Source organism: Triturus cristatus, chromosome 4_2 (assembly GCF_964204655.1).
Source record: "Triturus cristatus chromosome 4_2, aTriCri1.1, whole genome shotgun sequence".
Lineage (NCBI taxonomy): Eukaryota > Metazoa > Chordata > Amphibia > Caudata > Salamandridae > Triturus > Triturus cristatus.
This window is the reverse complement of record NC_140586.1, coordinates 508,505,359-508,530,400: the sequence shown is the minus strand read 5'-3', so window position 1 is coordinate 508,530,400 and position 25,042 is coordinate 508,505,359.

The following is a 25,042-nucleotide window of genomic DNA, read 5'->3' as shown; positions in this document are numbered from 1 at the left end:
GATTTCGGCCAGATATGGCTGCACAGAGGATTTCTGACTTCAAGTGGGACTCCTATAAAGAATGCTGAAGTGGTTGGGAAGTTGCTGGAGGCGATACAGCTGCCTAAGCAATTGGCCGTTATGAAGTGTGCTGCCCACGTTAAGATGGGAGATTATGTCGCAGTTGGTAATAAATATGCCAATGATATGGCTCAATATAGTGCTCGAAATCAGAATTCAATCAATAGAGCTAAAGAAATAGAGATGAATTCTTGCCCCTACTGTTTACTAACGCTGTGGGCACCTGGGAAGAAGTGAGGCAATTGCAGGAAGAAGCAGGAGATGAGGAAATGAGATAGTGGGTAAAAGCAGGATGTGCACCAAGGGAAACAGATCATGTGTGTGTCTATCGGGACGGAAGACCAGTCATGCCTGATAGCATGGTGTCTGCCATGGCATGGATGTATCATGGACAGGGACACACAGGGAGAGACACGATGATTAGGTCCTTTAAGCAGACATGGTACAATGCAAAATTTAGACTTGTTGGTGAGAGCCTTTGTCAAAGATGCCTTATATGTCAGGAGTTCAATCCTGGAAGGAAAACAGTGGTAAGTCTAGGAACAATAGGTCGAGAAGGAGGGCCTTTCACCAGAATGCAGATTGATTTCATTGAGATGCCGCCCTGTAATAGGTTGAGGTATGTTCTAGTAATGGTCAGCTTGTTTTCTAGATGGGTAGAAGCATACCCCACAAGAAGAAGTGATGGAATTACAGTAGCAAAACTGCTTTTGAGGGAATTGATCCCTAGATTTGGGTTCCCAGTTACAATTGAGTCAGATAGAGGAAAGCATTTCCATAATGAGATCATGAAGTTGATTTGTGAAGCATTGAATGTGCAACAGAAACTACATTGTGCCTATCGCCCAGAGGCTTCTGGTGTGGTGGAACAAATGAATGGCACCATTAAAAACCAATTGGTAAAAATGTGTTTAGCCACAGGTTTGAAATGGCCTGATGTCTTGCCTCTGGTACTCATGACTATTAGATCAATTCCAGATAGGACCAATGTTTTGAGTCCCCATGAAATTATCATGGGAAGAGCAATGCGCCATGTATTCATACCAGTCAACACGCTGTTGCCTATAACTGATGACTTGGTGTTGGATTACTGTAATGGGCTGGCTGACGCAGTTCATTCAGTGTTTCATCAGGTTGTATCGGATGCCACCACCCTTGAAAAGAAGCAAGCTCATGATCTGAGCCCAGGAGACTGGGTAAGAATTAAAGTACACAGAAGGAGGAACTGTTTGGTCCCACGTTGGAGAAAACCACGACAAGTGATTTTGACTACAACAACAGCTCAGAAGGAGGAACTGTTTGGTCCCACGTTGGAGAAAACCACGACAAGTGATTTTGACTACAACAACAGCTGTAAAGTGTGCTAGGATTAAGAACTGGATTCATGCTAGTCACACATTGAGAATTCCAAATCCAGTGGATAACCAAGAACGAGAATATTATGAAGAGTCAGAGAGTAGTTCTAAATCAGATACTGAAGAAATAAGAACAAGAGAAAATCCTGAAAGGGGGGAAACAGAGCCAAACTTGACATTTGCCCCGGAGAATATTCCCTTGAGAAGGAGGTTGCAGATTTCTGATACCAACTCAGACTCAGAGACTGAACAAATACCGGTACGTTCCAGAAAAGAGAAAAGCAGTGAAGGGACAATCAAAGAAGTTATTGATAAGGAAATTCCTGATGAAAAACCGAGAGAAATTCCACCTGAAATAACAAAAATAGATGAACAGGTGCCAGATACAGAAAGTGAGGGAAAGATTCTTGCGGAAGAAACCCGAGGAGTCGTAGGGAATTCCAACATCCAGTTAGAGGAAGGGACAGTTAGTCAGCAGGAAGATATTGTGCAAGAAACACGAGGAGGGACAGAAGTAGGGAAAACAAAAGAAGTGGTGGAAAGAAGAACAGTTGAAAGTAAAAAGCAAGTTGAAACAGAATCAGAGGATAGTGAAGAAGATGTATCAGAAGGTCAAGTTCTGAGAAAGAGAGCATGGAGAGCTGAAAAGAATGATAAAGGAAGTAAACTGAAAAGGTCAGCAAGAGATGAAATTTGGCCAAACAAAATAAAGAAACTGAGATATCGGCTGACACAAGTGAATTCACCCAGAGCAGAACAATTGAATGAAGTATCTAGCCAAGAAAAATCGAAGAATGAGAAAGTAACTACAGTAGAGGAAAGCAAAAGAACGAGGAAACCTAACCAGAAGTATAAGTCGCCGGAATGGTCGTTTGTGGCCCTGCCTGAAATAAAAGAAGAGGTGGATAGCCAAGAAAATCCAGAGGTGACTGTACCAGAAGTGGTTGAGGAAGACGAAAAATCAGAAATCCTGAGAGTTAACTTGTCCGATATTGGAGAAGAAACGGATGTTCAGGAAGTTCTGTATCAAGATTATGAGAGGAAAGTGAAAGACGATCAAATGCCAAACTGAACAAGACCAAAGTGCTGCTAATCGAAAAACAAGAAAATACAAGAAAAGACATAACTGATAGAACCAAGTAGGTGCTTAGAGCCTTGGGTTTGACAAAACTAGTTGTGAAGTAGAAGAGGCTAAGTCAAAAGACACTGATCATTTTACAAAATGGCAAACACAGAAAGTAGAAAAGCTAAATATGTATTTCTAAAACGATGATTTAAAATGTGTTGTTGTTGTACAGGATTACTAATGCTTTTGTGGAGTGTGTTAGCTCTGATGATCTCATTTAAGATTACCATAGACACAATAGAAGGACATAGTGAAAACCAAACTAATATAGAAAAGATTCAGAAAGTATATCCGACTAAAATAGATAGACATTATCTACATAAAGACAGGTCTATAAATGATTTCTCTAACAATGTGTTTACAAAACTTTTGTACGAATACGTAAAGACAATGGATGTGAGGGACTGCTACGTTTGTATGCAGCTACCTGCAACTGTATCGGAGGGAGTGACCTACCATCACCACAACATGTAGTGTAATAGCTAGTCTGTTTTACAAAATAGGGAAGTTAGAATATTATTTTTCAGATGTAGATAACATCTTTTCACAAGTACCTGCGATTAACAAATTGAATAAAGTAAAGCCTGCAAAGGTGTTAGGTGAATTTTTCTTAGAGACAAAAGAACTAACATTAGAATCTATATTTAGAAACAATTTGACTTGCAGTTTAAAGAAAGAGGAAAATACATTTTTAGATATGGTTGAAGAAAGGAGATTAAAAAGGCAAAGGAAAGTACATGAAGGAACAGAAGAAAAGACAGTCTGGGATGTTGAAATGGAAAAACATTTGAAAGGAGAAGCTAGTCCAACTATGGCTTTAGATTGGCCTCATAAAGGGAAGTTGTGTATTAGAAGGAATCAAACTGCATATGATAATTACTTTGTAGGCAACAGTGAATGCCATGATACATACCGAATCATGGGTGGATGGGGATTTAAAGGAGGAAATGATCCAGTTTTTCCTGGGTTATATTTTATCTGCGGGAACAAGGCATATTATCGATTGCCAGACCATTGGTATGGCACATGTTATGTAGGTCTGGTTTTCCGAATGATATTCCACATGGGAAGAGGAGAAGATGGTGTATATAAGTTAGGTAATCATTTAACACGTAGGAAAAGGAGAATCTTGGTCAGAAATTGTAGGAGAAATTTTTGGAGCATTGATACCAGCAGTGGAAATATCTCTGAATGCACACAAAATTAGAAAACTATTAACAGTAGTAGATCGCTTGTCAACAAGCACCGCTGGAGGATTTTTATTGGTAAATACTGAAATGGTTGCCATGCGTGCTATGGTAATGCAAAATCGACTTGATCTTGATATATTATTGGCAAAAGAGGGTGGAGTCTGTTGAATGCTGAAAGTTCAACATTTTTGTACTTACATTCCGGACTAAAGTAAAAAGATCTGAAAGTTTACATTAAAAATATAACTGATTTGCATGAGGAAATTGCACCACTGGAGGTTGAAAGTGTTTGGGAAAGATTGGAAAGTAATTTTCTTCTATTAAAGACTTCTTATTAAATTTAGGTGGTACCTTTATAGGTAGGATCTTATTTCCATTAACATGTGTGATTTTTATAGTATTCATTTTAAGACTAGGATGTTTATGTCATAAAAGAAAAAAATACAGAAAAGTTTAAAAAGAGAAAATTTGAAAAGAAGACAGAATAAGAGACAGGAGAGGGAATTTGAAGAAGTAGAATTAGAAGAAATGAAAGAAAGTATGTATAAAACAGCAAGAAGAGAAGAAATTGGGGAAACAGAGATATAAACTAATTAAAAGAATTCATTTCACTTTCTTGACAAATTGATACAATATTTTAATGGTGTGGTGATAAAATCACCAAAGGGGGGATTGATGGAGCAGGTAGTACAACATTTTGTATACCTCCCCTATCCTGCATGAAAATACTAATTATATAATCTAATAATTATAATATTATTAAACGAGTTTGCATGTTTATTAATCAGCATTATTAATATTCGAATTACATGTGGGAATTGCGTATTGCATGGCTAAATAAACTTTATGACTAAAATCTGTACGCATACTAACCATAGTATATGTAGTACATAGAATACTGCATGAAATATGTTGCTTTTGTATTGTCTCTGTAATGTTGCCCATGAAGAGGGCGAATATAATTGCTTTAAATGTTGCTATACGCTAGATAAATACAAGCACATACAGGGATTAGTAAGGGGTTAACATTAGATTTATTATTTCTATGCATTAATTACTCTTTTGTGTTTGTTTCGCTTAAGTTGGTGTTTGGGCCTAAATCAAAGATGGCCGCTGACGCTACAAGACGAAGTGGCCACTGTCCCACGAGGCACGGAGTGAGCAGCGCAAGCGCAAGAATTCTCCTAAGTCTCGTCACAACCTTTGTCCCCCATGTACCTGAACAAGGCCACGGTGGGAAAACGGCCAAGACTGAAAACAATTGACTTTACAGTAAACCGGAACGGACTGACTTTTACATGAACTTGATGACCTCACCCCTTGAACTGTACTAAAATCCCAAACCCTAACATCGGACGATCTCAACCAGCCAATCAGGACTGTGCTAAAATATCGAAATGTATCTTCTTGCTCTGATTTTGTTATAAAAATACAAGGTAGAATAGAGAGGGACACATGACATCCTCGATGATGCTACGACGACGCTACTTATGACGCTACTTAGGCGACTGCTGCGTTTCCTGAATCCTAGAGGGTCCGGATGCTGCCCGACTATTCGCTGACTGTGAACTTTCTTTAGATCCACGGGCAATGATAGATGCTTGCACTCTCTGGTCCTTTGCCGATCTTTGGGACTGTAGCGTGCTGAGCAAAGAACTTTGAACCTTGTTTAGCTTTCGGACGACTGACTGCAGATTTAAGCCAATGAATTAGAGGACTCCACATAGCCAGATTAGGTAAATATGATGTTCTGCGATTGAACCGCTCATCCCTCCTGCTACTTGCAGACCAGTAAATGGTTAGTGTGAGTGTTGGTGTTATGGGCCCCACCAATGACTGTATGTGTGAATGAGACAGAAGTGATGACGGGTCTGTGACGCAGGGAGGATATCGGTACCGGTCTTGCTTTTCCCATTACCAGGGTTTTTGCGCTCCATCAGATGAATAAGAAGAAAACCGAAACAGTGACTAACAACACTCAAAATAAATGTGGAGTAATGAGGCTACTGCCTCGTTAAAAAAAAAAAACACACACCTGTCAGAACTAGGCATCTGATCTGACAGCCAAAGAGAAGAGCAAGACAGATAAGGATGGCATGCATTGGATGCTTGCTGACTCTGAGCGATTGCTGATGTTTGTTGTGGTGATGTTGTGCATGAAGTGGAACTCTACTAGTTAATCTACAAAGTAAAGGTGACTCAAGTGACTGTCAATGTTTCCCTTCTTGTTGTTTAATAACCAAATTGTGCTCCTACTACTACTGCAGGTGCAGGCCAATATCCGTTGCAATTTTTTAAAATGGAATATGGACTTAATCTGAGTCACTACAGACTGAGTTGGAGTTGGACAACAGAACACGTACCACACCATGATGATTACCATACTATCTTTGCACGCAGTCAGTCAGTTGGATCGGAGATGATTGATGGAATAACTGCATTTCATGAAGTGGCATAAAAGGTAAACACAACAATTCAACAAGAACCACAGCACACCGAGGTTACATGTCAATGTAGTGGTGGAGTCGAGTGTAGTGGTATGACTGACAGCGGCGCGTTGATTCAGTCACTTAATTTTGAAAATGCTAGGTTGCTGTATATGCCTTTTGTCTGGCTCTGTTAAACTTTAAGGTAAATGGAGATTGGGTCACGGCCCGGTGCTGTGGGCCTGTTCTGTCCTGACTCCTGTCCTGTTGTTGTTGTTGTAGCTTAATGCTGTAAACAGAGTAGACACGATGTATCCAAGCCGCCTCAGTCTGAAAGTCTTTTCTCTTCTCTTCTTGCACTCCACCGTTATTGATGCTTTTTTTTTCATTGATTTTTCAATAGCAGTTTTGTTTTTCCATCTACACTTACAGGCCGGCCTTTACCCCATGCTATATTGGGAAAAACAACTCACACTTACCTTACCAATCCGCATCAGGCAGGCAGTGGCACCCAAGATTGATGTGCGGAGCGTCCATGGAAGGGAGGACCAAGAGGAATTACGAGATGCAACTCCACAATTGGACCAGGATAATACAGTAACTTTAGTATCATTCATCATTCGTCTTTTAATTAATTTGATTCCTTTTTTCTCTTCAATCATTACGACTGTGTGTTGTGTTGTTGTTTGTTTGCTAATTGATCCCTACAACTATTTTTAAATTTTCTTTGCTAGCTTTAAAAGTAAACCCGGTACAACATGTAATTTGGGTCTCTCTGAGGGCATACAGGTAAGGCAAATTACATATTAATATACTGCTGCCCTGTACTGTCTAATTGTGTAGTACTAGTTAGTAAGTACTACTCATTAACCATCAAGTTACCTAGCAGTGCTAGGTGTTAAAGAAGTGCGGTGGCGGGCGGCTACCTGACCATGGCGCCGTACCACTGGAGGCGGGGCCTGGCTGGGGCCCGGGGCATTGGAAGAGGCTGCAGCTACCTCCTCCTCCTCCGCCTGCACCACCAGCCACCAGTACTCTTTGGAGATGGCCTCCAGTTTCCGGCGTCGGGCCCTAGCTGCCAACTCCTTCCGTGTTGGTCTTTCTTGGGAAGGAGGATCTATATCAAGAAAGAAAAAGAATATTGTAACCTATACTCTTAGCAAAACAGTAACACAAAATTAATTCAACACATAGTGGCACAGTAGCACTAGCAAGTACAGTACATAACATTTATGGTAACTATCTATTCTCCCACTTCCTCGGCCTCTAACATTTGTGGGAGTTTCAGGCATTATACTAGAACTATGGACTCCAGTACACAGTACACCAGTCGTCTTCTTCTTATCTCTTGTTTAGCAAAATTACATAACCTTGTTGTAGCCGGTATGCGAGCTCAGTCAGCTAAGCTTGCACCCTAGACAAACATACGAGTCATGATGCAGACTCACGTTAGTTTTATTTACTACTACAGTCTGCAGGTGGGGAAGCTCGTATTTTTCTATTACGGGTGGCACTGGCCCCACTCTCTCTGTTACATGAGGGCAATTGCTCAATTTCACTTTCACCCTGCCCTGGCTACTACAAAAAGGCAGATTATATATCTGATCCAATGATCATTGCTTATATATGGGACGACGACATAAGGTCAGTAGCGGTCGGTGGTGGGAGTGCTGCCGGGGAGTGACGTGGGAAGGCGGAGGGGCAGGGTGGGGGGGTAGTGAACTATGGATTACGGCCAATTGCAGGTAATTAAACATATAAATAAATAATACTAATTGTGTTGCACGCACTGCATCGCATTTGGCAGTGCAGTGCGCACAATGAAATTTGTTTTATTTATTTTTATGTTAACTTACCTGTATTTGGCCGTAATACATAGTTTACTACCCCCACCCTGCCCCTTCCACTCTCCACATCAATGCCTGGCAGCACTCCCATCACCGACCGCTACTGCATAAGATACTTTGTTTTGATTGATTGTGTAACCAACAGATAGGCCACCCTTTGCATATGGCCATGTCTGAACTGGGGTGGCAGAGTGGGCTAAAGAACGGTGATGGATCAAACCCAGATCTTTTGATGCTCCGTCCATCACCACCCCCTTTTGTACCGCTTTGTTCGCCATAAGTTGGCAGGGTATGCTCAGACGTGAGTCCCTTGCTCACTTTGCCACTGGATTCAAGCAAACCTGGCTGAAGACGGCTGAAATGCCAGAAACCGGTCCTAGGAAGTTTGTTTCCGGTCCAGGGAAGGCATGGCTTGGCAGTTCGGGCTGGACTGTTCCCATGAGGCACAGGGTCAGACTGATTTGCATATGGCCATGTCTGAACTGGGGTGGCAGAGTGGGCTAAAGAACGGTGATGGATCAAACCCAGATCTGTTGACTGGGTGTGAGTGTTTGATTGGTTCTGATGCTCCGTCCATCACCACCCCCTTTTGTACCGCTTTGTTCGCCATAAGTTGGCAGGGGATGCTCAGACGTGAGTCCCTTGCTCACTTTGCCACTGGATTCAAGCAAGCCTGGCTGAAGACGGCTGAAATGCCAGAAACCGGTCCTAGGAAGCTTGTTTCCAGTCCAGGGAAGGCATGGCTTGGCAGTTCGGGCTGGACTGTTCCCATGAGGCACAGGGTCAGACTGATTTGCATATGGCCATGTCTGAACTGGGGTGGCAGAGTGGGCTAAAGAACGGTGATGGATCAAACCCAGATCTGTTGACTGGTTGTGAGTGTTTGATTGGTTCTGATGCTCCGTCCATCACCACCCCCTTTTGTACCGCTTTGTTCACCATAAGTTGGCAGGGTATGCTCAGACGTGAGTCCCTTGCTCACTTTGCCACTGGATTCAAGCAAGCCTGGCTGAAGACGGCTGAAATGCCAGAAACCGGTCCTAGGAAGCTTGTTTCCCGTCCAGGGAAGGCATGGCTTGGCAGTTCAGGCTGGACTGTTCCCATGAGGCACAGGGTCAGACTGATTTGCATATGGCCATGTCTGAACTGGGGTGGCAGAGTGGGCTAAAGAACGGTGATGGATCAAACCCAGATCTGTTGACTGGGTGTGAGTGTTTGATTGGTTCTGATGCTCCGTCCATCATCACCCCCTTTTGTACCGCTTTGTTCGCCATAGGTTGGCAGGGTATGCTCAGACGTGAGTCCCTTGCTCACTTTGCCACTGGATTCAAGCAAGCCTGGCTGAAGACGGCTGAAATGCCAGAAACCGGTCCTAGGAAGCTTGTTTCCCTTCCAGGGAAGGCATGGCTTGGCAGTTCGGGCTGGACTGTTCCCATGAGGCACAGGGTCAGACTGATTTGCATATGGCCATGTCTGAACTGGGGTGGCAGAGTGGGCTAAAGAACGGTGATGGATCAAACCCAGATCTGTTGACTGGGTGTGAGTGTTTGATTGGTTCTGATGCTCCGTCCATCACCACCCCCTTTTGTACCACTTTGTTCGCCATAGGTTGGCAGGGTATGCTCAGACGTGAGTCCCTTGCTCACTTTGCCACTGGATTCAAGCAAGCCTGGCTGAAGACGGCTGAAATGCCAGAAACCGGTCCTAGGAAGCTTGTTTCCCGTGCAGGGAAGGCATGGCTTGGCAGTTCGGGCTGGACTGTTCCCATGAGGCACAGGGTCAGACTGATTTGCATATGGCCATGTCTGAACTGGGGTGGCAGAGTGGGCTAAAGAACGGTGATGGATCAAACCCAGATCTGTTGACTGGGTGTGAGTGTTTGATTGGTTCTGATGCTCCGTCCATCACCACCCCCTTTTGTACCACTTTGTTCGCCATAGGTTGGCAGGGTATGCTCAGACGTGAGTCCCTTGCTCACATTGCCACTGGATTCAAGCAAGCCTGGCTGAAGACGGCTTAAATGCCAGAAACTGGTCCTAGGAAGCTTGTTTCCGGTCCAGGGAAGGCATGGCTTGGCAGTTCGGGCTGGACTGTTCCCATGAGGCACAGGGTCAGACTGATTTGCATATGGCCATGTCTGAACTGGGGTGGCAGAGGGGGCTAAAGAACGGTGATGGATCAAACCCAGATCTGTTGACTGGGTGTGAGTGTTTGATTAGTTCTGATGCTCCGTCCATCACCACCCCCTTTTGTAACCCTTTGCAGGCTGGCTGACACAGTCGAAAAAAAATTAACATAGGTAGGGACTGGTCCTCGGAGTCGGAGGAAGGCGCTTGATAACTATGCACAATATATATATATGATGTGCTTGCAAACTACTGTGAGTCAACTGTATTCTGAAAATACAAGTTATTATATTCTCCTCGGCTTTGCTACAATGGCGCGGTTTATTTTATGTTCTCTTCAAACTAAGACTCTGCATCCAGTGACAGTCTCCACCTATGCTCTCTATGATGAATACATCCAGGCATCCATCCATTCAAAGTAAATGTCTATCATTCTTCTTAATCTCTCAACAAACCTTAATTTGTTTCACCAACAACCACCCATGCGTCCACTCCTTCCTTGCTTGCTTTGGCTTTGAGTTTGACCCAAACACTGCTGATGATTCTTGCTAGCCAGTATCCACCAATACTGTGTCGCCCACCCAGACAGGCATATTCTTTCACCTTCCACCCATCCTTCAACAAAACATGCATCTGATTCCTATCAGCCACCTATGCATGCTGCTTCCAGCGCCTCCTTCTCTGCCAACCGTATTACATCTTGCCCGTCCTTCCTCCTTCCACCCTTCTTTCCCTTTTTGTTTAACACATCCATCAAGGTTATCTGATCTGACTTTTAGTCTTCTCCATAAAACTTTCACAGCTGAGTTGGAGTCAGATCGAAGAGGCAATTGGTTACTCAACTCACGCTGGTAATGCTATTGCTAATGCCATTGCTAAGTAAAGGGTGTCTTCTTCAACCGTTGTTTAATGTTCACTACAACTTCATACTTACTAAGTCTCAACAGTACAGTGAGTGTACAGTACACCCTTCCCGCTAGTGTAATGTCAATAAGTAAGGAATATAACTTATCACCGCTCGCCGCTGCTGCTGGCTCACCCCCTGTAGTAGCTCCTGCAGGTGCCGCTGCCTAATTTCCTGCCCCCTCCGGAATGGCCGCATCGCCATTGCCGCTGGCCCCGCCGGCACTGTTGGTCGGTAGTACGCCTAGAAAAAACATTACACATTTTTAGATTCCTGTACACCTCCCCCTATTTATTTGTTTTCACTAGCAAGATTGAAAAAAAAGTTATTACATACATATACAACATACATCACTAGTCCAAATCGGGTACTAGAGTAGAGTCAGTTGAGACTAGTAGTGTAATGGTCCCTAGGGTCATTATAGTCTACTCTACTCTGTGCAAAGTTAGCCTAAGACATGCAATCATTTTAGCTTCATGTCTTTTGTGCATGTTACCTCGCAGCTTGTTGTGCAGTAGATGCCTTTGAGCCCACATGAGCTCATACAGCTACTGTCTGAGCGTTGCATTACAAGAGGTCGAAAAACAAGCCACTTTGTTATGGAGTTTGGTTAGTCCATATTGCTTAGCCATCACATGTACATGTTACACATTTTGGCATGACTGAGAAATACTTGCATTATACTATGTAACGTGCACCATTTTTCTCATAACAGGCGGAAGATTCCCTTCTACGAACCAGAGATTTGCAGAGCTTCTGATGCATGTAACCAGTACTTCTACGTTCTACGGTGAGGGGTCTCCCAGAATTTGCCCAGATTTTTTGTCTTCTAGTTCTATCATGCACTTGTAACAATGTGTATTGTTTTAATCTTATGCATTTTGCTGTTGGAGCTGGCTGTAGTACACTGAATTGTATAGAACAACGTACAGAGCTTGTTAGTTGAAAATAAACCTTTTGAACTTACACATAGACTCTGTGGTATTTGGTGTGGTGGTAGACTTACATGACTGAGTGAGCAAAAGGGTGTTATGTTCTGGGTTGTGTAATCATTGGGTATCGTCGGGTGGGGGTTTGGGGACCTAATGAGACACTATAGCTAATCAGTCAGGGGATTGTTGGTTCTGACTGAGGTGTGGGGAAGGTCCAACCTCCATCACCAACATCCTATATTCTTGTGCATAGTTCTGTATGTGGCTGTGCAGAATCCCCACAACAGTATTAGTATGTACTATATCTTATCAAAAATAGACAAATATCTGGTTGGGCATTTTGTGTGTGGGAATTGTCATAGGCTCAAGATTAAGAAGACTAGAAGAAGACAACCCAAAGGACTGGACTCAGTGGCTAGAGGTATTGGTTAATCTGAGTTTAACTAATCGTAGTAGTACAGAGAGTCATAGCAGAGGCAGTTAGAACTTAGAGAGGCAGAGATAACCAGAATTTAGAAACAGATAGTCAAGAAGATCAAAGAAGCTTTTGTAAAAAATAGAATTAGGAAGTGGAACCAAAATTAATAGTTCGGAAAAAATAAGGTGCAGTAAAAGTTAGGGAAATATAATTGATAATATTAACCACTGGAAGACTTACTGAGGCCAGCAGCAGGGCCCTCGGTAGAGGAGCAGTCCTCTGGTTGTACCGCCGACTCAGACTCCGTCTTCTTGCCACTGGGAGCTTCTCATGTAAGATATAATAAAGAAAGAGACAAACATTAATGATTGCTGTGAATGTGAAACAAACAAATTATTTTTAAAAAGCTCAAAAAACATTTTAGGAAACAACAATTGCAATAAAATTGACCTATCTAATCAGATCGACTACTGGCTTGTGGGATTCACGGACCGTTAATTATGAACACTTATCCAGTATTCCATTCTGATTCCAGAATACTCACGAAGCCTAAGTACCACCTGACCTAGCCCACCTATTCCAGACGGGCCATTGTTCACTAAGTCTGCATTTCCATTTTTTTAGCCATCAAAAAATTCATACATGAGATGGAGGACACATGCACATGCATACATTTGTGCATACACCAAATTGTTGGTTGTTTGTGTCTGATGTTCTGCTACTGACTGACACTGCTAAGCCTACCACTCACTAAACAAACTACAAAAAGTTCTACTAAGGACTGGGGTAAGCAGCACTCAGTGACATATGATGCGTCACGCAGACCGCTAAAAAATTATCAACTAATACTAACTAAACCTAGTATCAATCCATCCACCACTATTTGACAGGAGGACAAAGAAAGGACTAGAGAGTCTCTCTAGCAATAGCATTACCTAATGTAAGTGATCTAAAGTAAACTCTTACATAATAATCAGCAAAAATGAGCGCAAAGTTGCAAACAAGTAAGAGAAACCCGAGCACCTGTGTCCTACAATCACAGAAGATTTTGAAACGTAATTTATCTACATTGTAAGCAGCAGTAATCTTGTTATTCTTACAAAAATTATACACAATAGTTATACTAGTATATATTAGCTACTCACCAAGCCCCACAACCTCGACACCTAGCAGGTCCAACAATGGGTGCGCCGTATACCTGAGCAGCGAAACACTGCCCGGCGCACCTTCGCCTACCAGCGGTGACGCTCCTGGGTAGGGTACCCAGAGCCTGGCCTGCCGCCTGCTGTCAAGGTCAAGGGGAGGTGGCACTGCACAAAAAAAACAAGGGCGGCCACCTCTGCCTCACAAAAAACTTATCAGGCCTGCACCCCTGCAGGGCGCAGTCTGCCGCAAGGCAGGCGGCTCTTGAGCACAGGCGCCTTGCCCTTGGAGCTGCTAGTGCTGCTGCGCTCCTTTGCTATGGTTCTGGGGTGTGTGGGAGGCGTAAAAGAAAAGTTAGAAGATAAAAATTAAGTTAGGGGAAGAAGTAGAAGCTTAAAGAAGGAAGTAATATAAAACAGTAGAAAAGTTAAAAAAACACAGTAGACTTAGGGACAGAGAGAGAGATAATAAATTTTAAAAAATCAGAAAACAGTGTAAAAAACTAAGGATTGCAAAGATTGAGGGAGGATAGAAAAGCAGGCCCAGAACCATAGCATAGAGTGAAAAACAAGATGGCGGTGCCCATAGCGAGCGCATGGGTAAGTTTGCGTGATATTTTCCCCCAAGCACGCAAAAATCGTTGCAAACAAGTAAAACGCGTTCCCAAACATGAAATGCGCATCGCGAACATGCTATATGTGACCCGGAACAGGAAATAAGGCATCACGAACAGGCGAGACACTTGAAAAACAAGATGGCCGCGCCCATAGGTGACTGCATGGGCAAGTTCGCAAGGTACTATCCCCAAGCACGCAAGCAGCGTCCCGAACATGCACAACGCATTCCCGAACTTGAAAAACTCATCGCGAACGGGCGCGACAAGCAACTACGCACGATCGCGTAGCTCGAGTAGCGCGGTAACAACTTTGCGAGGCTTCGCGTAGCGCGACTACGCAAACTACGCCCAGTGTTAGGTATATTCTCAAGAGTGGGTTTTCCTAAGGAGGTAGTATCAGACAGGGGTGAAAGCTTCATGTCAAATGACTTGACTACAATGTGGAAGGAGTGTGGAGTGAATTATAAACTCACCACACCCTATCACCCACAATGCAATGGTTTAGTTGAAAGGTTCAACAAAACCTTAAAGGGCATGATCAAAGGTCTCTCAGAACAGCTTAGGCACAGATGGGACATCCTTTTGCCCTGCCTTTTATTTGCCTACAGGGAGGTGCCTCAAAAGGGGGTTGGTTACAGTCCTTTTGAACTTTTGTTTGGCCATCCTGTTAGTGGTCCTTTGTGTCTGGTGAAGGAGGGATGGGAGTTACCTCTCAAACCCGCTAAACAGGACATAGTGGACTTTGTACTTGGTCTCCGCTCCAGGATGGCTGAGTATATGAAAAAGGAAACTAAAAACCTTTAAGCTAGCCAGGAATTGCAAAAAGGCCTGGCATGACCAACAGGGGGTGCTGACTGTTTACTAGCCAGGACAGAAGGTGTGGGTGTTGGAGCCTGTGGCCCCAGCAGCCCTCCAAGATAAATGGAGTGGCCCCCATATAATTGTTGAAGAGAAACGGAAGGTTACCTACTTGGTAGACCTTGGAACCCCCAAGAGTCCCCATAGGGTACTCCATCTCAACAGACTAAAACCATATGTTGACAGGGCAGACATGGGCTTGCTCATGGCTACTGTTGAGGGACAGGAGAAAGAGAGTGACCCACTCCATGACCTCCTCTCTTAGAACCCTGATGATGGATCAGTAGATGGCTTAGCCTTGGCAGGCAGCCTCACTGTCCAGCAGCAAACTGACTGCAGAAAAGTTCTCAGCCAGTTCAGACATATGTTTTCTCTGACTCCAAGTCAGACTACCTGGTGCACCCATGAAGTGGACACTGGGGACAGTCTGCCTGTGAAGAATAAGATCTACAGGCAACCTGATCATGTCAGGGACTGTATAAGGACAGAGTTCCAAAAGATGTTGGATTTGGGAGTCATTGAACCCTCAGATAGCCCTTGGGCTAGTACAGTAGTCCTGGTGACTAAACCTCACATCAAAGATGGTAAGAGAGAGATTAGATTTTGTGGTGATTACTAGGCCTGGGCCAAAATTCCGTTCCGTTCGCGGAAATTGCGATATTTTGGCATTTTCGTGTTCCGCGGAAAGCGCGAAAATGTCAAAATTTCCGCATTCCGCAGCTTAGCGATAATTTGTTTCTTGCTTGCGCTGTAAAAAAATACATTCTCGCGTGCGCGCGATCGCCTTACCTGAATCCCCGCGTTCGCCGACAAGTTTTCCCGACCCGGTCGCGTTCTCCACAAGATGTTGGATGTTGGTAGCCATTTTGCGCTGTCTTGCGACAGTTCGCGGCCCCATTAACGTCATTTGTCGTGCGATCGCGTCATTTGTCGCACGATCACGTCTTTCTTCTCGCGATCATGCACCGCGCGAGTATGAGAAGATTGAGATCTCGAATACGTCATTCTACATCGCGAGCGAGAGGGTGAGGACGCGGGCACGTCTAATCAAACGCGAACAGGAGAAAGAGACCCCGAATACGTCATATCCAACGCGACAGGGACAAAGAGAACGCGATCATGTCATTTTCGACACGCCGGCGGAAGTAATGTCAAGCTCGATAACTCGAACATGTAAAATTTTCAATTTGGAGAGGAATATCAGCTCTAGCAGCATGAAGCCTTCTGCAAATGCTGATTTTGGATGAAAACAACTCCTTACATTGACATTTGGCTGTCCTTTTTTGCGCAAGGAGTCCTTTTTTTAAAAGGTGGAGAGAGGGAGGAAGTGACACAGAATCTCCAACTTCCTGATCCTGTCCAGCAGGCTCCTCCCAGTGCTTTGTCCATATTCTGCCTTTGGATTTGGAGCTGGAAAGATCACTCTTTTTGTCTGCTGCATCATTGCAATTGGATTTGAGGATTTTTGGAATAGGATATTTTACAAGTAAGTGGTTGTTGTGTCTGTTTGATTGTGGGCATTGCAGTTGTTGTAAGTAACTACAATTTATTTTTGATAATTAATTATCATCATTCCTTTTTTATTTTATTTTTATTTTGTGGGTAGTAGTAGTAGGCCCGAGCTAGCCATGGGCATGGCCTCATGGGTGTGTGCATGATGAAGCAACTGTTCCTTTTGTTGTTTTTTTAATGTATTTCATTTTCAAGCACATTTAGGGCATGGATGGCATTGGATTGAGTTGGGGAAGTGTGTTTTTTGGGGGTGGCCTTTGTGATGTTGTTGAGCCTGGCCATGTGGCTGGTGGCCATTTTGAAGCCTAGGCCTGTAAGCTTGCCTGGCCTTGTCTGCCAACAGGTCTGCTTTTTCATCCACTAGGATCAGAGCAGGTAGCCACAGCTTTATTGATCAAGTGTTTTCTATGTGATCTGTTGAATTTAGACAGCACTTAGGGCATGGATGGCATGGGATTGACTTGGGGAAGTGTGATTTTTGGGGGTGGCCTTTGTGATGTTGTTGGGCCTGGCCATGTGGCTGGTGGCCATTTTGAAACCTAGGCCTGCAAGCTTGCCTGGCCTTGTCTGCCAACAGGCCTGCTTTTTCATCCACTAGGATCAGAGCAGGTAGCCACAGCTTTATTAATCAAGTGTTTTCTGTGTGATCTGTTGAATTTAGACATCATTTAGGGCATGGATCGCATTGGATTGAGTTGGGGAAGTGTGTTTTTTGGGGGCGGCCTTTGTGATGTTGTTGGGCCTGGCCATGTAGCTGGTGGCCATTTTGAAGCCTAGGCCTGCAAGCTTGCCTGGCCTTGTCTGCCAACAGGCCTGCTTTTTCATCCATTAGGATCAGAGCAGGTAGCCACAGCTTTATTGATCAAGTGTTTTCTATGTGATCTGTTGAATTTAGACATCATTTGGGGCATGGATGGCATTGGATTGAGTTGGGGAAGTGTGTTTTTTGGGGGTGGCCTTTGTGATGTTGTTGGGCCTGGCCATGTGACTGGTGGCCATTTTGAAGCCTAGGCCTGCAAGCTTGCCTGGCCTTGTCTGCCAACAGGCCTGCTTTTTCATCCACTAGGATCAGAGCAGGTAGCCACAGCTTTATTAATCAAGTGTTTTCTGTGTGATCTGTTGAATTTAGACATCATTTAGGGCATGGATGGCATTGGATTGAGTTGGGGAAGTGTGTTTTTTGGGGGTGGCCTTTGTGATGATGTTGGGCCTGTCCATGTGGCTGGTGGCCATTTTGAAGCCTAGGCCTGCAAGCTTGCCTGGCCTTGTCTGCCAACAGGCCTGCTTTTTCATCCACTAGGATCAGAGCAGGTAGCCACAGCTTTATTAATCAAGTGTTTTCTGTGTGATCTATTGAATTTAGACATCATTTAGGGCATGGATGGCATTGGATTGAGTTGGAGAAGTGTGTTTTTTGGGGGTGGCCTTTGTGATGTTGTTGGGCCTGGCCTTGTGGCTGGTGGCCATTTTGAAGCCTAGGCCTGCAAGCTTGCCTGGCCTTGTCTGCCAGCAGGCCTGCTTTTTCATCCACTAGGATCAGAGCAGGTAGCCACAGCTTTATTGATCAAGTGTTTTCTGTGTGATCTGTTGAATTTAGACATCATTTAGGGCATGGATGGCATTGGATTGAGTTGGGGAAGTGTGTTTTTTGGGGGTGGCCTTTGTGATGTTGTTGGGCCTGGCCATGTGGCTGGTGGCCATTTTGAAGCCTAGGCCTGCAAGCTTGCCTGGCCTTGTCTGCCAACAGGCCTGCTTTTTCATCCACTAGGATCAGAGCAGGTAGCCACAGCTTTATTAATCAAGTGTTTTCTGTGTGATCTGTTGAATTTAGACATCATTTAGGGCATGGATGGCATTGGATTGAGTTGGGGAAGTGTGTTTTTTGGGGGTGGCCTTTGTGATGTGGTTGGGCCTGGCCATGTGGCTGGTGGCCATTTTGAAGCCTAGGCCTGCAAGCTTGCCTGGCCTTGTCTGCCAACAGGCCTGCTTTTTCATCCACTAGGATCAGAGCAGGTAGCCACAGCTTTATTAATCAAGTGTTTTCTGTGTGGTCTGTTGAATTTTCAGACATCATTTAGGGCATGGATGGCATTGGATTGAGTTGGGGAAGTGTGTTTTTTGGGGTGGCCTTTCTGATGTTGGTTGTCTTAAAGACATGCTTTTGTTGTATGTGTCTGGTGTGTTGGTGTGCAATGCCTGCACCCTGCAGACCTTTTTGGGGCCTGTGAATGTTCGTATTTCCATTTTGTTGCATTAAAAAGGCAGAGCAGTGTGCTTTAGCATGCATCCTTTACCTGGCTTTTATAGGCCTTTTGTCAGCTCCTGGTGTTTCCCAGGCCCCCGGCTTGTTTGTGATTTATGAGTGTCCATAACCAAGACTCAACTAAGTTAGTTACGGGAATAGTGACTGACGATTTTAATGCTGCTAAAGAAAAGCTAAGGGTGAAAATCAACGATCCAAGCGCATCAGAGCCCACACCTGTGGGAATAACAATAAAAGATCTTAGCATAGCTAAAGAAAAGCTAAGGGCGAAAAGCAACGATCTAAGCTTGTCAGAACTTACCGCGACCACAACTAATCCTAAATCAGTGCCTGCCTCAATTTTACCCTGGTCAGACAATGCAATGACTAGTTCAAATCTAACAAAAACTATCTACAACCATAATCCACCTCTGCCTACTAATAGCCAGTCCTTGAGGAAGGATCCTCAATACCAGCCGCAACATGAGCCGGATCTCGATGCAGGCCCGACCCTTAACAACACAAATAAGTCAACTCAAAGCTCATGCAGCAAAAAGGACAAATGCGACCCCAAACTTTCTCATATTATACTAGCCCCAGACTATAAATCAAAAGGCAGGCAAGACATCCTCAATAGATCTAATATAATTAAATTAGTGGATGGAACTCCGGGGTTTGCAGGCATGGCTTCGGATGACATAGAATCCATTGAATTCCTTCCACCAAGAGGCACTCAACCATCTGAGGTTACACTGGTAGCTTTTAAGTCGGCCTACTGGGCAGGGGTATTTCTGGATCACAAGGCTATCCTGCGGGGTTGGGGCATTCGTGTTTATCCATATTCCACCCCAGGGTATCCCCCAGCCTTATTAAACCAGCAAACGCCACCAAAAAGAGCAGGAACCTTACAATCCGAGCCCCGTCTCAGACCATTCTCGATTCTAAAAAATGCGTCAGGACCTGAAGCACGTGACAAACTGACATTAAATGCGATCTCTAACGACGATTCTCATCAAGGCTGGAGTTGGCTCCCTGCCATCTTATCATCAAAAAGAGCAGAATGACCTCAAGGCGCAGAGCCTACGGGTCAAACTCTCACACCTTTGGAAAATATAACCACTCAAGCATCCCTATCGGCAATGGGGCACAACCCGCAAGTAGATCCCATCTTCTTAATTTGCTCCTGGAACATCAGTGGACTGCAACAGAAAATTAGGAACCCAGAAACTTATTCTTTCATTTGTAAGCACGCTGTAATAGCTCTGCAGGAAACTTGGGCCTCACAAGGCTACCCCGTCACAGGTTATATCGAGCTATGGAAACCAGCACTGAGGGACAGCAGGTACGGTCACTCAAAAGGTGGTATGTCAATATATATATCAATTAATCTAAAAGGCCCAATAACACAATTAAAATTGGATGAAGACTGGCTGCTTGGGGTTAAAATCAATTCTTGGCGGGAACAACGCTCACTCATCCTCTTAAACGTGTATATCAACCCAAATACACGCACAAAAAAATCACACCTGGTACAACTAACGGAAATTATGAGCCACCTAGCTGTGGAGCACCCTCACTCGGACTGTATTGTAACTGGGGATTTTAACACCAATCTATTTCAGGGGCAATTAGCAAAAATTGAGGGGCCCTTTCTATTCTCCCTGAACGAGGCAGAGTCACAAATCAAACCGGCAAATCAAGCCTATTGTGGCTTGGGACATCTCTGTGCGATGCGTTTTTACAGCGCAGGCTACCTGGTTATAAACGGAAGATCAGAGAGTGATACGCCCCCCAACTGGACCTGGACAAATGGAAATAAATGTTCCTATCTGGATTATTCCATCTGCAATTCAGCTCTGCTCCAATGTTTGGTCAGCTTTTGCATTCACCCACGAACTGAAAGCGATCATCGGCCTCAGGTCATAACCTTCAAAACAAATCCGTTGAAGCATAAACCTGCACCTTCAACTAGCAGGGGAATATACTCCGAAAACCTTAAGCGCCTCAGATGGAGCGAAGACATCAGCCCGCAGATCCTTCAAGTAAGCATGGAGCTGATAAGAGGCGGATGTGACCAGGAAGCCTCCCCGATAGTGACATGGTCGAAGCTCTGCGTTCATCTGATTAACCTTTTTCCAAAAAAACATCAATCCTCAAGGAGATCTCTCCCGCGCCAGTTCGTGCTTTCACATCAGTCAAAGCAACTTAAGAAAGCTAGAAATAAAGCATTACGACTGCTGGCAAAAGCTCCAGGGAACAGCGAATGCTTAAAACAGTACCAAGTTGCTCAAAACTCATTTAGGTTGGCGACCACAAAAGATAAACGGACACATGACAACCAATTTTGGTGTAAGTTAGTGTATGAAAGCAAGAGCCGAACTCACGAAAATTTTGGGCCCTAATCAACCAGTCCAATTCAAGTATATTGGGTTTTGGATCTGCCAACATTCAAGAATCAGACTGGGTCACCTTCCTTACTGACCATTTTAGTCACCCAGAATGCTCGGGAGCAACAGGAGAAAGTCCCGCAAGAGAGAAAGCAACAGATTACAACATAAAGCAGAGCAACCTCATAGATAACGAGGATCTCCAGTTGTCACAAGAAAGGGTCGCCACGGCTGTGTCAAAAGCCAGATCAGATGGAGCTCCGGGCCCAAATGGCCTCCCACAGAATTTGTTTAAATCAGACGTGGCTTTCTGGTCAGGCCCATTGTCAAATCTCTTTAACTTTGCCCTGAGAACTGCAACAATCCCAGACTCATGGCGGGGCGCAATAATTCAACCTATCTATAAATCTGGTTCCCGTGCCTCCCCCAGTAATTATAGACTTATTGCACTCCTGGACATAGAGGCGAAACATTATGCGGGTCTCCTGCTGGAGGAGTTGAGGATATGGGCAAAGGCACACAAATTGATACCAATTAGCCAAACAGGCTTTATCGCCAATTCTGGGACAATGACCAACCTATTAGCACTGTCAACTATTGTCGATAAAGCACTCTTCACATCTAGATCGGTGTTCTGTTGCTTTGTCGACTTTAAAGCAGCGTTTGATAGGGTTCCGAGGGCTGCTTTATGGGAAAAGCTGAGGAAATGGGGGATCCCGGCCAAACTTCTGGAGGCTATCATACAACTTTACTCCAGAACCTGGGTTAGGGTGAAGTTGGGGTCCGGCACGCATCTCTCTCTGAAAATCTGGACATCAAGAGGTGTGAAGCAGGGATGCGTGCTGGCCCCCATGCTTTTCAATCTGTTTATAGCGGATTTGTCAACCTCACTGGACGATACTAATAGCCACCCCCCAAAGGTAGGAGGAATGGCATTAAGTAATCTCTTATATGCCGACGACCTGGTTCTCTTTAGCCTCACTAGGGTCGGGCTGCAAAGGCTCCTTGACAAACTGTACACCTATACGACCATGAACCAACTAGAGGTCAATTTAAAGAAAACACAAGTAGTTCCATTTGGTCGGAAACGGCGCATTGTTGGAGAGTGGTCATACAATAATACAAGCCTCGTCATAGGTCATTCATATAAGTACCTAGGTGTCCACTTGGACTCTAGGGGTAATCTTACTAAACACCGCAACGAGCTCACAGTAAAAGCCATAACCCTTGCTGTATCACTAGCAAAACTCTCAAAAAATATCTCTGGTCCAACTCTTTTACCACTTTTAGAAGTTTTGAGAGCAAAAATCGGCCCAACCCTATCATATGGCATAGAGATATTCAGGGGCAAGCTGAACACTGTCCTAAATCAACATACAACCAAAATTTACAAAAAGGTACTCCACTTGCCAAACTCCGCATCTCCAGCTCAGGTAAGACTTGAGCTGGGGATATTGAATTATAATGTTTCTAACATTGGCACATATCTAAATCTTTGCCACAAACTGAGACAAGCGGACTCAGGCACGCTAGAATCTTTGGTCTGGCTGGAAATCAGCCAGAAAAACCCTGGCGGTACGTTTGGCTGTCTCTTCAAGGACTATATACATCAAATGTCGGCGAGTGAGCTATGGGCCCTCAACCCCAGCCGAGCAGCATTCAAAACTGCCATCAAAAAAAGTGTGAGAATGAGCTCCCTCACAATGGATAAGGCACTCTTTACCAAACGTAGTCATGCTTGGGCTCTTGTAAATTCTTACAGACGGCTAGCCCCTGCAACTTATCTGTCTTGCACATACTCACTGTATTTAAAACGTAGCTTCATGGCAATCAGGATGGGTGACTGGCGCTTTTTGCAAGATCTGCCCCCCTGGCGGCGTATGGCGGAAAATGTAATTTGCAGAGGGTGCGGCAAGACAGCCGAAACCCTGCTACATGTAGTTTGTCTTTGCCCAGCTTTTAATCCCCAACGCAAGTGCAAACTTAAAGTAGAGTGGAATAGGATGGGTGTTCGGACATGTAGGCAAGCCATTATAGAGGCCCTGAACCCTGAAAATAAAGACTTAAATTTGGGTCTAATAACTTTTATTCAACAAGCATATCGTTATTTTATGCAAAACAGGACTTGTTAATAAAAATTTTAGAGAAGAAATGAAATGTTTACCATGTTCTGCAAATTGATAGTTCAATACTCCCAATCCCATTCCACAGAACGCTGCCTTGTTTTTAATATGCATGTTGTACTTTTACAGTTAGCGTAATATATAACAGTGTATCGTATATTTTAAACTAGTAGGTGCTCTTTTTAACTGTGAATTTTGTAAATGCTTTTAAAGATATCTGTGTTATATCTAAATAAAGATTATTATTATTATTATTATTATTATTATGAGTGTCCATGTGGGTGGTGGCCATTTTTGGTGTTTGGACTGTGAGTTATTAGTGTCCTGCTTTTGCCATAGGCCTGCATGGTTTTCCTATTGGCTATTTGGCTTACTGCTTCCATCCATCCACCCCCTTTGCCAGCAGCAGCTCCATGGATGCTGAGATGCTCAAATAATTTAATGGTCCACCCCACTTTCATTACATTTTTATTTTGGTGGTTATTATTAACTTTCCTATCCTTCCTGAGAGTGTAGTGTGTGGCTGTACACAGTAGTATAACATAGCTCTAGTTAAAAAAAAAGTCATAAATGGCTAGACTATCTTTTGTTTGCAGTAGTACAGTACTAAGTAACTGAACCACAACAACAAATGCAAGATTTCACTGATGTTCTTCTCCTGTCTTATTTGCTTTTAGGTGCACAAAAGACAGAGTAGGAGGTGTCATCAGCATCACCCGGCTACCTGTTGTACTGCCAGCCAGACAGAAGTCCTGCTGCGCATCACGTCCACGTGTGACCAGAACTTGTTGTGCATCTGCATCCTGCCTGACATCTGAAGAAGATGGCCCCAAAGAGAGGTACCAGGTCCAGTACCAAGAAAGTTGCCGGTGAGAAGAAGGAACAGAAAAAGGAAGTGCCATTAACCACGACTGGTGGTGTGCCGGCCAATGTTTTTTTTGGCACCAAAAAAGTTACGCCTGCAGCAGCGTTGTCCGGGAACCAAGCTGGGAGCAGCACACGGTCCAACCACACCAACCTAGGCCCAAGGGCTTTAGTGTCACAGAGGTAGCCAGTCTACTAACGAACAGCGATGTTGAAGAAATGTCATTACCGCAAAGTAGTACACAATCAAGTTCAACGCATGCGCAAACTCAGCAGATCAGTGTGCAGCCGTCACAACAAGAACAGCAGCAGCCGCCGCAACAAGAACAGCAGCAGCCGCCGCAACAAGAACAGCAGCAGCCGCCGCAACAGCCCACCATAGTAGTTGTTGCTCCTGACGTAGGGGCATTTCAGGAAATTGAGCTTCCTGCAGACAAAGTGGAGCAAAGTCAAACCACTGTTTCAGAAGATCTATTGTCTTCCAGACCACCAGCAAGGAAAAGGAGGCTTAGTCCATCATCTTCTTCTTCAAGCCCCGCTTCTGATGATCGTGATGACACTTGGGTCCCACCAGCTCGGTCTGAGAGTGATATACGCCACAAGACAATGCTTCTGAAAAGGAAGGTCCCAGAAAAACTTAGAGTTATGGAGGTAGATGTAGAAGAGGGGGGTGATGATGTTGATGAAGACGAGCCAGTCATCACGCACATTACTCCCGTCCCAAAGGGATTGGAGACCAACATTCTCACCCTATCCAGAAAGGCTGCTACTGAGCGGGATGTAGCACGGATCTCACAAACACAGGTTACACCACCACTACCGCCAGCTGCCATATTTTCCAAGGCCCGGCAGGGACCTACATCCAGCTCAACCATCTCAGTAGGTAGTGGTAGTAAAAGTCACAGTGTAGGTG